We start from the raw sequence: 12,043 nt of genomic DNA on the forward strand, positions 1-12,043 counted from the left end.
AGGGGTTTACGGAATCTCCAAACTTGTTTGGACAGGCACTGGAACAGATCTTACAAGATTATCAAACTAGGCCAGGGGTGACCCTGATACAATATGTGGATGACCTATTGCTGGCAGGGAAATTGGAGGAGGACGTAAGAGAAGAAAGTATCCGGCTATTGAATTTTCTGGGACTTAAAGGGCTGAAAGTTTCCAAAGCCAAACTTCAATTTGTGGAGGAGGAAGTCAAGTATTTGGGACATTACTTGAGAAGGGGAGAAAAGAGAATAGATCCCGAAAGGATCCAAGCAATTGTGGCATTGCCAATACCAAAGAATAAAAGACAAATTCGCCAAATTTTAGGACTTACTGGGTATTGTAGACAATGGATTGAAAACTATAGCAGCAAGGCCAGATTTTTGTATTACAAATTAACACAAGAAGGGTTGTTAAAATTGAGCCAAGAGGACACAGACAAACTCCAGGAGTTAAAAGAGAGCCTGGTCCATGCCCCAGTCCTAAGCCTCCCCGATCTAAGGAGGCCATTCTTTTTATTTGTGAACATAGAAGAAGGTATTGCTTTTGGGGTGCTTACTCAGGACTGGGCGGGGAGGAAGAAGCCAGTGGCATATTTGTCAAAAATTTTAGATCCAGTGAGGAGGGGGTGGCCCACATGCTTGCAAATTGTAGCGAGATGCACTCTATTGGTTGAAGAAGCTAGAAAAATTACCTATAATAGTAGCCTAAAGGTGATGTCTCCTCATAATATCCGGAGTGTGATGCAACAAAAGGCAGACAAATGGATCTCTGATGCGAGACTTTTAAAGTATGAGGGCATTCTAGTAGAAGCCCCCAATTTAACACTAGAAACTACCACCTTACAGAACCCAGCTGCATTTTTATATGGGGAACTGGAACATCAACCCCTAACCCACGATTGCATAGTAACCATTGAAGAGCAAACAAAGATTAGGCCTGATTTGGAGGAAGAGGAGTTAGAAGATGGTGAAAGATTATTTGTGGATGGATCCTCTAGGGTGATTGAAGGAAGAAGGAGATCGGGATATGCAGTTGTGGGGGGTTCCGACCTGCAAGTGATAGAGTCAAGTACTTTAAATAAATCTTGGTCTGCACAAGCATGCGAGTTGTATGTCATATTAAGAGCTCTAAAACTCCTCAAGGGAAAAGAAGGGACAATATATACTGACTCCAGATATGGATTTGGGGTGGTACATACCTTTGGAAAATTATGGGAAGAAAGGGGTTTGATCAATTCCCAGGGGAAAGACCTAGTGCACCAGAAGCTAATAGTTGAAGTATTGCAGGTTTTGAGGGGACCTAGGAGAGTGGCCGTGGTCCATTTAAAAGGACAACCAACGGGGGATAGATTTCAAAAGCAGAGGAAATAATGCAGCGGACCAAGAAGCTAAGTAGGCAGCCTTAAGAGAGATGGTCCTAAAAGAAAAAGGGGGCAAGAAAACCAAGAAGTACATAATGAGGAAAGTACTAACATAATTTTTACTAATGAGGAAAAGGAAAAATTAAGGAAAATGGGGGTTAAGGAGAAGTCAGGAAAATGGATGCTAGAGGATGGAAAATGTATTCCACTAGCCTTGCTGAACATCCGAACACAACCCCGAGTGGATGTGGGGCTTTCCCCATTTGAAATGTTATGAAATTTATATCAATAAGTACCTGGTAGCTCTAACACCAGGTACAGCCTGAGAACTGGATATTGATCCGGAGTCGGAAAGAAAATCCCATAACCCTGAAGTGGGAAGGACCATATTTAGTACTCCTCACCACAGACACGGCCATCTGGACGGCAGAGAAAGGGTGGACTCATGCCAGCCGAATAAAGGGACCAGTGGATCCATCAAAGTTCACAAAGGACACTAATAACTCTGAATGGGAGGTGAAAAGAACAACGGGTGACTTAAAATTGACTTTGAAAAAGAAAACGCCTCCATAAATGGACTCGGGGGATATTTGGGTAGGAGATAACTGGATATTGCAAAAAGAATTAATCGGAACCTCAGAGTCACCTGGATATTGCAGATATTTAGAGGAACTTGAACAACAACCTTACTATCGAGACATTAGGTTAACAAATAAAGGGAAATTGTATAATGGGGAGGGGAATGTAAATCATAAAGATATAAGGGTGGCATGCAGCTGGTTAGACTGTGATTGCTACCCATTTGTATGCTTTTGTTGCAAAATTTGCAGAGAGTCGTGGTGGGTTCATTGCCAAAGAGGGAGGGCTCCTAAAAGCGTGTGCCAGCCTTGTTGGGAGGGACAGCGCGAGCTGACTACCTTGGTTTTAAGTCAAAAGGTAGCAGCTCGAGAGCTAAAAGTGGGATCCCCATCTTGGTGGCAAATATTTTCCAAAGGTATTAACCCTGAGCTTTATTGTTACCACCCCAATGAGCCTTTGGGACCATTCAATACGGATATTGTAAAAGTGAAGTGCCGGAAACAGGTAAAGAAACTCAGGAGTGATACTCCACCATTGAAAGAAAAGAATTGGCATTCTAAAGGAAGGAAGTGGGAGAGAGGAGCAAATTCCACCCCTGAAGAATATCCTTGCTGCCGTGAAGATGGGTTACCCCGCAACTAGCAGCAACCTAGTTGGCAGGCGAGGCAGAAGGATAAATAGTGGGGAAAAAGGGCTCCCAAATATAATCACCAATAAGGCACTTATCCGTTCAAGAACCCAAGGCCGGGAGGGAAGTGGTAAGAGGGATGAAATGGAAAGAATTGGTAAACAACGAACTAACTTTGGCAGTGAACACCCCCTAACTCTAAAATTGTGTGTGATGGGGGGACTTCTGGGACTTGTTATGGGACCAGCAGCAGCTAGTCACGAACCCTTCAAATGGTCGCTAATAAGGTTCGAGGATCAGAAAATTCTCTCTACGGTAATAACCTCGGGAAGTCCTTCATTTGGTTGTCAGCTCTGCGACCTTATGCCAACAAAACCCTGCCTAAACAAGATAGGATTTTATTTTTGTCCTGCATCCAACCCAGGAAGGAGTTATTGTAATTACCCAGGGGAGTATTATTGTGGATATTGGGGATGTGAGACAGTGGCTCATGGCTTCGATACTAAAAACTTTAATGAAACATTGGAATATTGCATACAGGTTCTCATCATCCCCCGAATATCATATCACCCAAAGGATTATGTGTCTGAACATCAGGTGACCCCTGAATATCACTTAATGAAAAGAGAACCATTTACAGCACTCACAGTGGCAGTGTTGCTGAGTGATGGGGGGGCCGGGATCGGTACCGGAGTAGCGTCCCTAGTAAACCAGCAGCAAGGGATGAGGGATCTGAGAATGTCAGTGGATGAAGACCTAAGTAGAATTGAAAAGGCTATTGATGGCTTGGTAAAATCAGTAAGGTCTTTATCAGAAGTAGTGTTGCAAAATCGTAGAGGGTTGGACCTGTTGTTCTTACAACAAGGGGGATTATGTGTAGCCTTACGGGAAGAGTGCTGCACGTATGCAGATCATACTGGCATAGTCATAGACACTATGGCTGAGCTCCGAAAACAACTAGAGCAACGAAAAAGGGAATGAGAGGCTCAACAAAGTTGGTATGAATCATGGTTCAATCATTCCCCTTGGCTAACCACCCTTTTATCTACTATAGCAGGACCTATAGTTTTACTGGTAATCGGATTGACATTCGGCCCCTGTATTTTTAACAAACTAATTAATATCGTAAAGGGGAGATTAGAAGCTGCCCACCTTATGCTGATACAGGCGAAATATGAGCCTCTAGATGGTGTCAAAACTGAGGATTGCTTAGAACTTAGCAGAAAAGAGCTCCAGAGATACAACGAACAAAAATAGGTAAATAGGAAAAAAGGGGGGATTGTGAGGGAATGGTGACCTTTTTGTTCGTTGTAAGATAGGTTATCTTGAAACCCGGACATGCAGACTTAAGATAAGTAATCTTGAAGCCCGGGGATGCGGGCTGGTCTGTGGGTATGTGATTACTGATTACTTAGGCTAGCACAATAACCAAACGTCTTAGTAATTTTTTTAGGAAAAAGGAGCAAGCAGAATGAGCTGGAAAGATGAATCAGCAAGAAGGGAAGAACTTAAAAGGCGGACTTGCGACTCGATCAGGTGTGGCAGTTTTGTGGAGCGGAGTCTCCCTGCCACCCAGCGCTGCAATTTGCTTTTGCCGTCTGTACTCAATAAATTTTTCAAATTGGTTTTGAGTATGGCCCTTTGTGCTCATTTATAACACACCCCATCAGACCAGAGGAACTTGAGATGCAGAAGGTAATACATGCAGAGTTTATTTTCTTATCTCTTTGATATGGTTTCAGATGTGGGATTTGGTTGGGATTGTCCAGGGATGCAGCAGTGCTCCTCTCTGGATGGACTGAGCATCTCAGTGAAGCTTCCCAAACTGCCTGGTGGCTGCTGTGCCCTGAAACAAGCAGGGAGAAAATCCTCTTCTTAGTGCCCCCAGCTGACACTTGGCTCCTGGGCTGCAAGTAGCCAGTCCTGCCTGGTGTGTGGAGCCCAAAAGGAGAAGGAGGAGGCTGGAGTACAGCAGTGCTTTCACCTATCTAACAGCCAGCATTAAACCCAGGCAGCAATCATGTAGCTGCCTGAGAAACCATAAACCCCAACAAAAATCATAAGCATCAATAAAGCTCTGGTGCACTCCTGACAGGCTTTGAGGGATTTGATTCCAGATTATGTTTTTGAGATGTTTACAACCAACCTGGAAAGACTGAAAATATTCAATTACTGGCAAGGGGAGCTGAGATTTGCTTACAGTCAATCTCCTGCCTCCAGGATCTCTGTGGGTGCCAGCAGTGAAACACAGCATGGGTGAGCAGAGCCGTGGGGACAGTGGCCCAGGGACAGGTCCCCTGATGTCGCTGAGCATCTTTCACTGGATAATTAAGCATTGCAGGTTTAATTTTGGGGCTGGCAGGTTGGTTTTGGCTGCTGTGCAGTGGATCCCATGGCCTGTTCCTCAGCCACAGCCCAGCCCTTGCACAGCTCGTGGCTGTCGATTTTCCATCGTTTCTGCAATGCCATCACACAATCACAGTCGGAGAGGGGTGGGAAATGCTTTGGTATGATTTTAATCAGCAGAGGGCTTTGAGTGAATGAGGTGAGGGGAACAGTGAGCTCCCTGTGCCTTCTCTGACTTTCTCACCTCATTTCAGCATCAGCCAGGGGTGCCAAGGCTGAGAATTTACACCCTTGTACCTACCTGAAACCTCACTACTTTCCTCAAAACCTGTGAAAAATAAACGAGGTGGTGAAGTAGCCTGTGGCAGGGATGATATGATGTGTAAAGCCACATCTCCAGATCATTGTGAATATTCCCTCCTGATCCCCAGGACCCATCCCAGATATCCCCACCTTGTCGCCCAGAGCACTGAGTGCCACATCCAGGAATTCCTTGGACACATTCAGGGATGGGGACCCAAACCTCCCTGGGCAGTTCCAGTGCCTGACCACCCTTTCCATGGAGAAAATTCTCCAGAATTTGTCCTAACACGATGCAGAGAGGTGCCCTCAGCCGGGCAGTCCCGTCAGTGCTTTCCTGAGGGAGCGATGCTCCAGGCTGGGGCTGCTGCCCGGGACAGCCCGTTCCTACAGCCAGGGAGGCTCCTGTCCGCCCAGCGAGGCCGGGGCCCGACCCGGGACAAGAGACACGGCTCATATCAGGCCGGGTCAAAGGAACAAAGGCAAACCCAGCCAGCTCACGGCCGAGCCGGGCCAGTGCCGCCGCCTCATAGGGCACGGGAGGGGCCAGGGCCAGGGGGCGGAGCCAAGGGCGGTGTGACCGAACGGCCGGGCCGGGGGTGTGGCCAAGGGGCTGTGCTGCTGAGCGGGGCGGGGCCAAGGGCAGGAGCAGGGCCAAGGAGGGCGCTGATTGGCCGGGGCGGGGCCGGGGGCGGGGCCGGGCAGAGCGTGCGCAGTGCGGAGCGGTGAGTCGGGGTGGGGGGGTCGCAGGGGGGGCGGTGCTGGCGCCCCGTGAGGGCCGGACCGGAGCTCCGGGCCAGGCACCCGCGGTCCGGGACGCAGTGCTGCTCCCGGCCCTGTGGGCACCGGCCGCTGTCTTCCCTGCGCTGCCCTGTGCCAGCGGAGCCGGCGGTGAGGCCTGGCCGGGCTGGGGCGGCCCGCAGGCCCGGTTCCCCTCAGAGCGGCCGGGCCGTTAGGACAGGGCTGGCAGGACCGGTCCCTGCCGGAGTGTTGGTGCAGGGACCGCAAACGCGGGCCTGTGACGGGTGCTTCGCATAGGACAGGGATCCCTTACACCGACGCGTTTTAAACATATTTAAACATTTATTTAACATAATATTACATGTAAGTTTCCTCCAAAGGGCGCAGTTTGGTCCTGCCTGCAGCACGAGGCTGGGCGACCTCTGGGCTGATGTGTGCCCAGGCTGCTGTGGAATAAAAACATGCTGGAGTAACTCTGGGATATTAAAATGAGTGTGCTCTGTAACACGAGGTCTGAATTTTAAAGCTGGTTTAATTGTTTCGGTACAAGGCTGCATATGGTGCTCTGACTGGAGAACTGGTAAAACGATGCGTTGCACAAGGCTAGGAAGGGAACGCTGAGCAAAGGGGCTTTTGTATATAAACACTTTGGAATGTTGCCTTAAAATGCTTAAGCGCAGTGGTTGGCTAACACTCGCATTAGGAGAGATCTTTGGCAGAGCTCTGATGCCGCCCACCTTCAGCAGGGTCAGAGTCGACACCAAGTTGTGCAGACACAATTTCTTAGGGCCAAGTTACTTATTCTGCAGTGTTTTTCTGCTGGAACTAACCCAGTCCTAGTGCGGTGCAGAGGCAGAGCTGCCTGCACCGGTGCTGCTCAGTTTGCCTGCCAAAGGAGGATAATCTGCAGGGGCATTTCTGTGGTGGAGCTGTCTGTGCAAGAGGCTGCTCCGTGCACAGCCCAGCAGGAACCTTTTAAGTGCAGATAAGTCTCCAGAGGATGTTCCAAGACGATGACACACCCTGTCATTTACCGAGCGTGCTGCCGCAGTGTTCTGTGATTGTTCGAATTCATTTGTTCTCTGGGAGTAGCATTGTTAAGGGATGGACGTCTCTTTTTCTCTCTTTTCTGCCTTAAAATGATCCAGTCTGGTCCACTTTGTTTTCCAGCAGCCTCTAGGGCATTTCTATGGTGGAAGTATCCAAAATATTGTCCCAGAAACTACAGTGTAGGAGTCCAGCTACCAGAGGTGAGAGAGCAGTGTTGTGAGTTCCTGGAGGCTGCTGTCTTTGTGACCGTGTACTTAGTATATTGAAGGGATACAAATACAATTCTTTGGAAGAAATCAGCTGGAAACAATTCCTGGTGAACTGTCAGAACAGCCTTTGAAACCAGTCTTGTCCTTTCAGTGTCCTGAAGCAGCACAAGAGCAGGACTGGTGCTACTGTCACCACCTCCTTCATTTTTACATCAGAATTCCTTTAGCCTGAGCAATAAAACACATGGTAAACTCCAGCATCCCCAAACCTGTCTGCTTCTGCTTGACAGGTGGGGTTGAAAGCAGCATCCATACCTTGAGAATTTGTGAGGTGTTGGATTATTGGGATAAATTTAGGGATAATAGTCATCCTCTCTGTGTGCTAATCCTCTGTGCTACTGACTCCCTCCATGGCTTTTCTAACCCACCTCAGCTCTTCCAGTCAGCGTTCTGAGAAACCACGCTCTGCTCGTGAGGGAGGTGAATCAGCTTTAATTAAGATTTGTTGAGAGCTTTGTTGATACGTTCTCAATAGCTGGTTGCTACTTTTTTTATGAACAGGCAGATATTCTTAGCACCTGCAGTGGGAAGTGACACAAGGCTGGGGATCTCTGGGAAGCAGCCCTGCCAAGGGAAAAGGCTCCTGCTCACCGAGGCTTTGTCAAATCCATTCTGGCTGCGGTTCATGAGGCAGCTCAGCAAAACCCCAAATCCCTCCTAGTCTGTGGGAAATCTCAAATGCTCCTGAGAGCTAGGCCCTGCTTTTGCATGAGATTTGTAGCTTTGGCCCCCTTGCTGGATTTCTGCCAAGCTGCTGGTTGGGCTTGGTGCAGCTGTGCTCTGGTGTCACCTGCTTTGTAACACCTTGTGGCAATGGCTTCAGTGGCTTTCAACAACTCAAATTGAGGTGTCTGGGGTAGGCAGGGCTGGGTGATGGCCCTTGTGGGCTTCAGAGAGTTGCAGAGGTCGGTGGAACCCTGTGGGATAGGTGGAGAGGAGGAAAACTGGGCAGCCATGGCTTTCCACAGGGCAGCATCCTATTCCCTGCTGGCTTCTGAGCTGCAAATGGAGCCTGATGACTTCCTTAGTGAGGGATAATGGAAATGGTCACAGTGGTGCTGGGTCTGTGGTTGTGTGGGTGCCCCTCAGCAGGATGAGAAGCTCTCTTGTATTTTGGGGAGGGGAATTAGTTCATTTGCCTTTGTCACTGCTGTAGGAATAGCCAGATGGAGGATGCCAAAATGAAATTCAGGGCTGGAACAGCCTCCTTGTCTATAGCCCTGTTCTGAGCCAGGTGAGAGATCCTCAGCTCCAGGCTGGGCAGTGGTGGATGGTGGTGCACATCTGGACAGGACCCAGCTCCCTCTGGGCCTTGATGGAATCCCAAGATGATGAAATGTCCTCAGAGAGCCTGAGCTCATCTAACTTGCCCGTGCAGCAAACTGAGCAGCCAGTTTGTCTCTTGCCTTCATAGAACAGGGAGCCCCATGGCAGGTTGTTAAAACCTGGGAGCTGGTTCCAGCCCTGGAGGCAGCAGGGATGGAGAAACCCCTCCCCAGCTGCTGTGGGGCAGCATGTTCTGTACTGCTGACTGCTCTGCTGGCTGCCCAAACCCTCTGGTTAGTCTGGGACTCAGAGGTGACACCCAGCACAGAGCCCAGAACTGGGTATTTTATGTTCTGGATCTTACACAGTGCTGGCACATTTAGTTTGGTCCCCAGTTTTCCCCAGGTTCCCTCTGTCTGGAGAGTTTTCCCCTGGACTGTTTGTGTGCTTGATCTCTGTGCTGTTTCCAAGTGCATTTCTTTGCATTGTTTTCCTTGATTTTCTTTCTATTGATTTGTGGGTGTTTTGGGAACTTCTGTTTATCAATTCTGATCATGACCTCCAGAGTGCTTCCAGCTCTTAACTCCTGGACATCCTTTCAGGTTTTATAAAAGTGCCTTCTCTTTGGTTGTTCAAACCATTAATGGAAAGGATGAACAGAAGCAGACTTGGGCTGAGCTCCCAGGGCCCATACACAGGGATTGCTCCTGTGGTGACAGGGAATTGCTGATGCCACCCCTCAGGTGCTTGGGGTGGAGTTGCTTTGGTTGGTCTTTTTTTTCTTAGTTAATAATGAGCACTGGGCCTCATTAAGGTGAGCTTACCCAGCCCCAGCTCCTCTGGCTTTTGAAAGCATCAGATGGATAGAGAGAAAAGCTGCTCTGTGCTGGTCAGAGGTGTGATGGGCAGGTCTCTGTAGTGGGGGATTGTGCTCTCCTTCTGAAGACTTAGGTCATTTAAGAGCTTTCATGAACTTCATTTACCTGAGGCTTCTTGCTGGGGCTGGCACTGAAACAGCTCTGGCAATCCTCAGCCTGCTTCCCACTCAGAGCTGCCACAGCAGTGGGCTGTGCATGGGGGAAGTTGTGTCCTGCACCTCCTGCTCCCCTTTGTTTCTCCATAAGTCTCTCCTCAGTGAGAGCTGAGCATGTCTGCATGTGACAAAGGTAGCAAAAACACATTTTTCTCCTCAAGCAATTCCAAGTTCCTTGTGTGGTTGCTCCTCTGGACAAGATAAAACTACTTGCTCTGGAGAAATTAATGACACTCATTTTTATTCCTAACTAGTGTGTGTCACAGTGGGAGTGGTTGCAGGATGCCTCACTGCACCAGGGCTCTGCTGTCACCTCAGTGATGCTTCAGGAAGAGGAATTATTTGAGCTGAAACAGATTTCACTGCCCAAGCAGGACCAGCTCTGCCTTCCCTGAGTTCTGTGAGTACTGAGCTGCTGGGCTCAGCTGCCTGAAGTTTAAGAATGGAAGTCCTCCACCTGCTTTCCATTTGTGTTTGCACATGGGTGTAACTGTGGGGTGAAATTTGAGCCCAACCAAATTTAAGGGCAACACAGGATTCCCCTGTGGTGTTCATGTCTTGCTCTTCCCCAGGCTGGTAACTTGTGGTACCCAGCTGTTCACTCTAGCTGTGCTTCAGGGGCACCATCAACAGCATGGAGACTCTGGGCCCTCCTTGTTCTCCTGTACTGGTCCATGGCTGATGGTAGAGTCACAGAATCATGGAATATTCCGAGTTGGAAGGCACCCACAAGCATCACTGAGTCCAACTCTGCAGGTGCCCTGACCTAATTTCAGTTCCAGGGGAAAAACTCAGTCTCCCTAAAACATTCCTATGGCTTCTGTTGGATTCTTCCTTGCTGCTGTCCAGGGCCCTGTGTGCTGTAGTTAAATATGGATGGAAAGGTTGTGTTCCACTCTGGATTACAGCTGAATCTCACTGGTGGATAAATTGCATCCCAAGTCTAGTTTGCAAAGCCCTTTGGGCTTCATGGGCTGCAGGAAGCTGTATTTTATTCTAGATGTGTGTTTGCTGATAATTCTATAGGATTTGCAGACAGCAGGTTGTAAGAGCCCTGATTATACTGGTTCCCTGTGCAGTCAGACTCTGCCCAAATAATTCAAGTGCCTGCTGCAGAGAGAGGGAAAGGAAGATGGAAGGATGATTTAGAAATCTCTGGAGCAGATGGGAAGAAGATGTATATGTTCATCTGAAGGAGATACCAAGCTACATATATGCCTTTAGAGATCTAAATAAAGTCAGGATCTTGTAATGGTTGCCTACTTTAAGCCTAAATAATTCCTTGAATGAGAGGTTTTAAAGGTTTAACTTAATTTTGGAATTTTTATTTTGAGCGTACTTCCATAAAATTAACTTTTTGAATGCAGAATGCTTTAATGTCTTCCCTGTTGCTGCTCATTTGCAAGAAATCTCTGCACAGTTATTTCTTATGTACCAGTTAAATCTATCAGCCAACAGATGTCAAGTGTAGCAAAAATGCTATAATAATATAATGGTCTAATAATAGTTATAATGATTCTAATTACCTGGTGCAGCTTTAGAGAGAGGCAGATTCAGGAATGAGTGCAAGTGTTTAACCTTGAACTGCAGAAGCAGGGCACTTCCAGGGGTGCCTGTGCTGCTCCCCCTCCTCCCTTTGGGACATCCCAGTCCCTTTATTTGCTCCAGCAAACGAGGAGTAGCACTCTGGTGTGTTTGAAATGCTCAGAGCTCATCCTGGCTGTGTTCTCAGGAGTGCTGGAGAGCTGGGGATGAGCACCTTTCCTGCAATGCCTGGGAGTGTGAAGCCTGCTCGTTTTTAACCTCTGCCTGCCCTGCTCTTGGCATGCTCCCACTGCCTGGAGCTTGTGGCACAGATTGCTCCCCCCTCTCAGCAATCTCTGTGCAAGATGCTTGTGCTGCTCTTAAGTGTCAGGGGAGGCTTTGCCCCAGCCTGAGAAGCACAGAGCCAGAATCTCCTGATGGGAGAGATTTGGGGGTGTGCAGATGAGGGGCTAGGTGTTGTGGATCCCTACAGAGGCTTTGGTGTGGGGGTAGGAGAGCAATGGGCTGGTGCCTGAGTGCTGTGCTTGTTTTGCCTTCGATAGTCTGGCCCCACAGAGCCTTGTCAGAGTCTCCTTCCCCAACTGCTCCACGTGCCAGCTCTGTTACATCACTCCCAGTGCTCTTTCACATGACTCCCAGTGCCCTTTTACCACCAGATTTTTCCTTTAGGAAGCATCCTGGGCTGCATTGCCTGGATCCCTGTGGTTGTTGCTGTGTGCTGTTAGTGCCTTGGGGTCCCAGTGCTCGTGTTGCTGTGGTGTGATGGATCCCCTCGTGCCACAGCTGCTGATTTTAGTCCTGTGCCATGCAGGGGTGAGGAGTCCCTGGTTCACAGAGCAGCAAGCTCTGCGTGGGCTGCAAGTTGACAGCTTTCCATGATTCTATGCTGAACCTTCTTCCTATAAATA

General features: G+C 48.6%; 1 protein-coding gene across 1 annotated transcript in view; it reads left to right on the top strand.

The window, feature by feature from the left end:
* The first annotated feature begins 5,849 nt into the window (after positions 1–5,849).
* LOC306815275 (nucleotide exchange factor SIL1-like) overlaps positions 5,850–12,043 on the top strand; it is a 52,939-nt gene continuing 46,745 nt past the window's right edge. The window contains exon 1 of the mRNA XM_079331864.1: positions 5,850–5,956. The gene's annotated coding sequence lies outside the window, so the exon portion shown is untranslated. The remainder of the gene's footprint in view (positions 5,957–12,043) is intronic.

This window comes from Erithacus rubecula, assembly GCF_903797595.1.
Source record: "Erithacus rubecula genome assembly, contig: scaffold_112_arrow_ctg1, whole genome shotgun sequence".
Lineage (NCBI taxonomy): Eukaryota > Metazoa > Chordata > Aves > Passeriformes > Muscicapidae > Erithacus > Erithacus rubecula.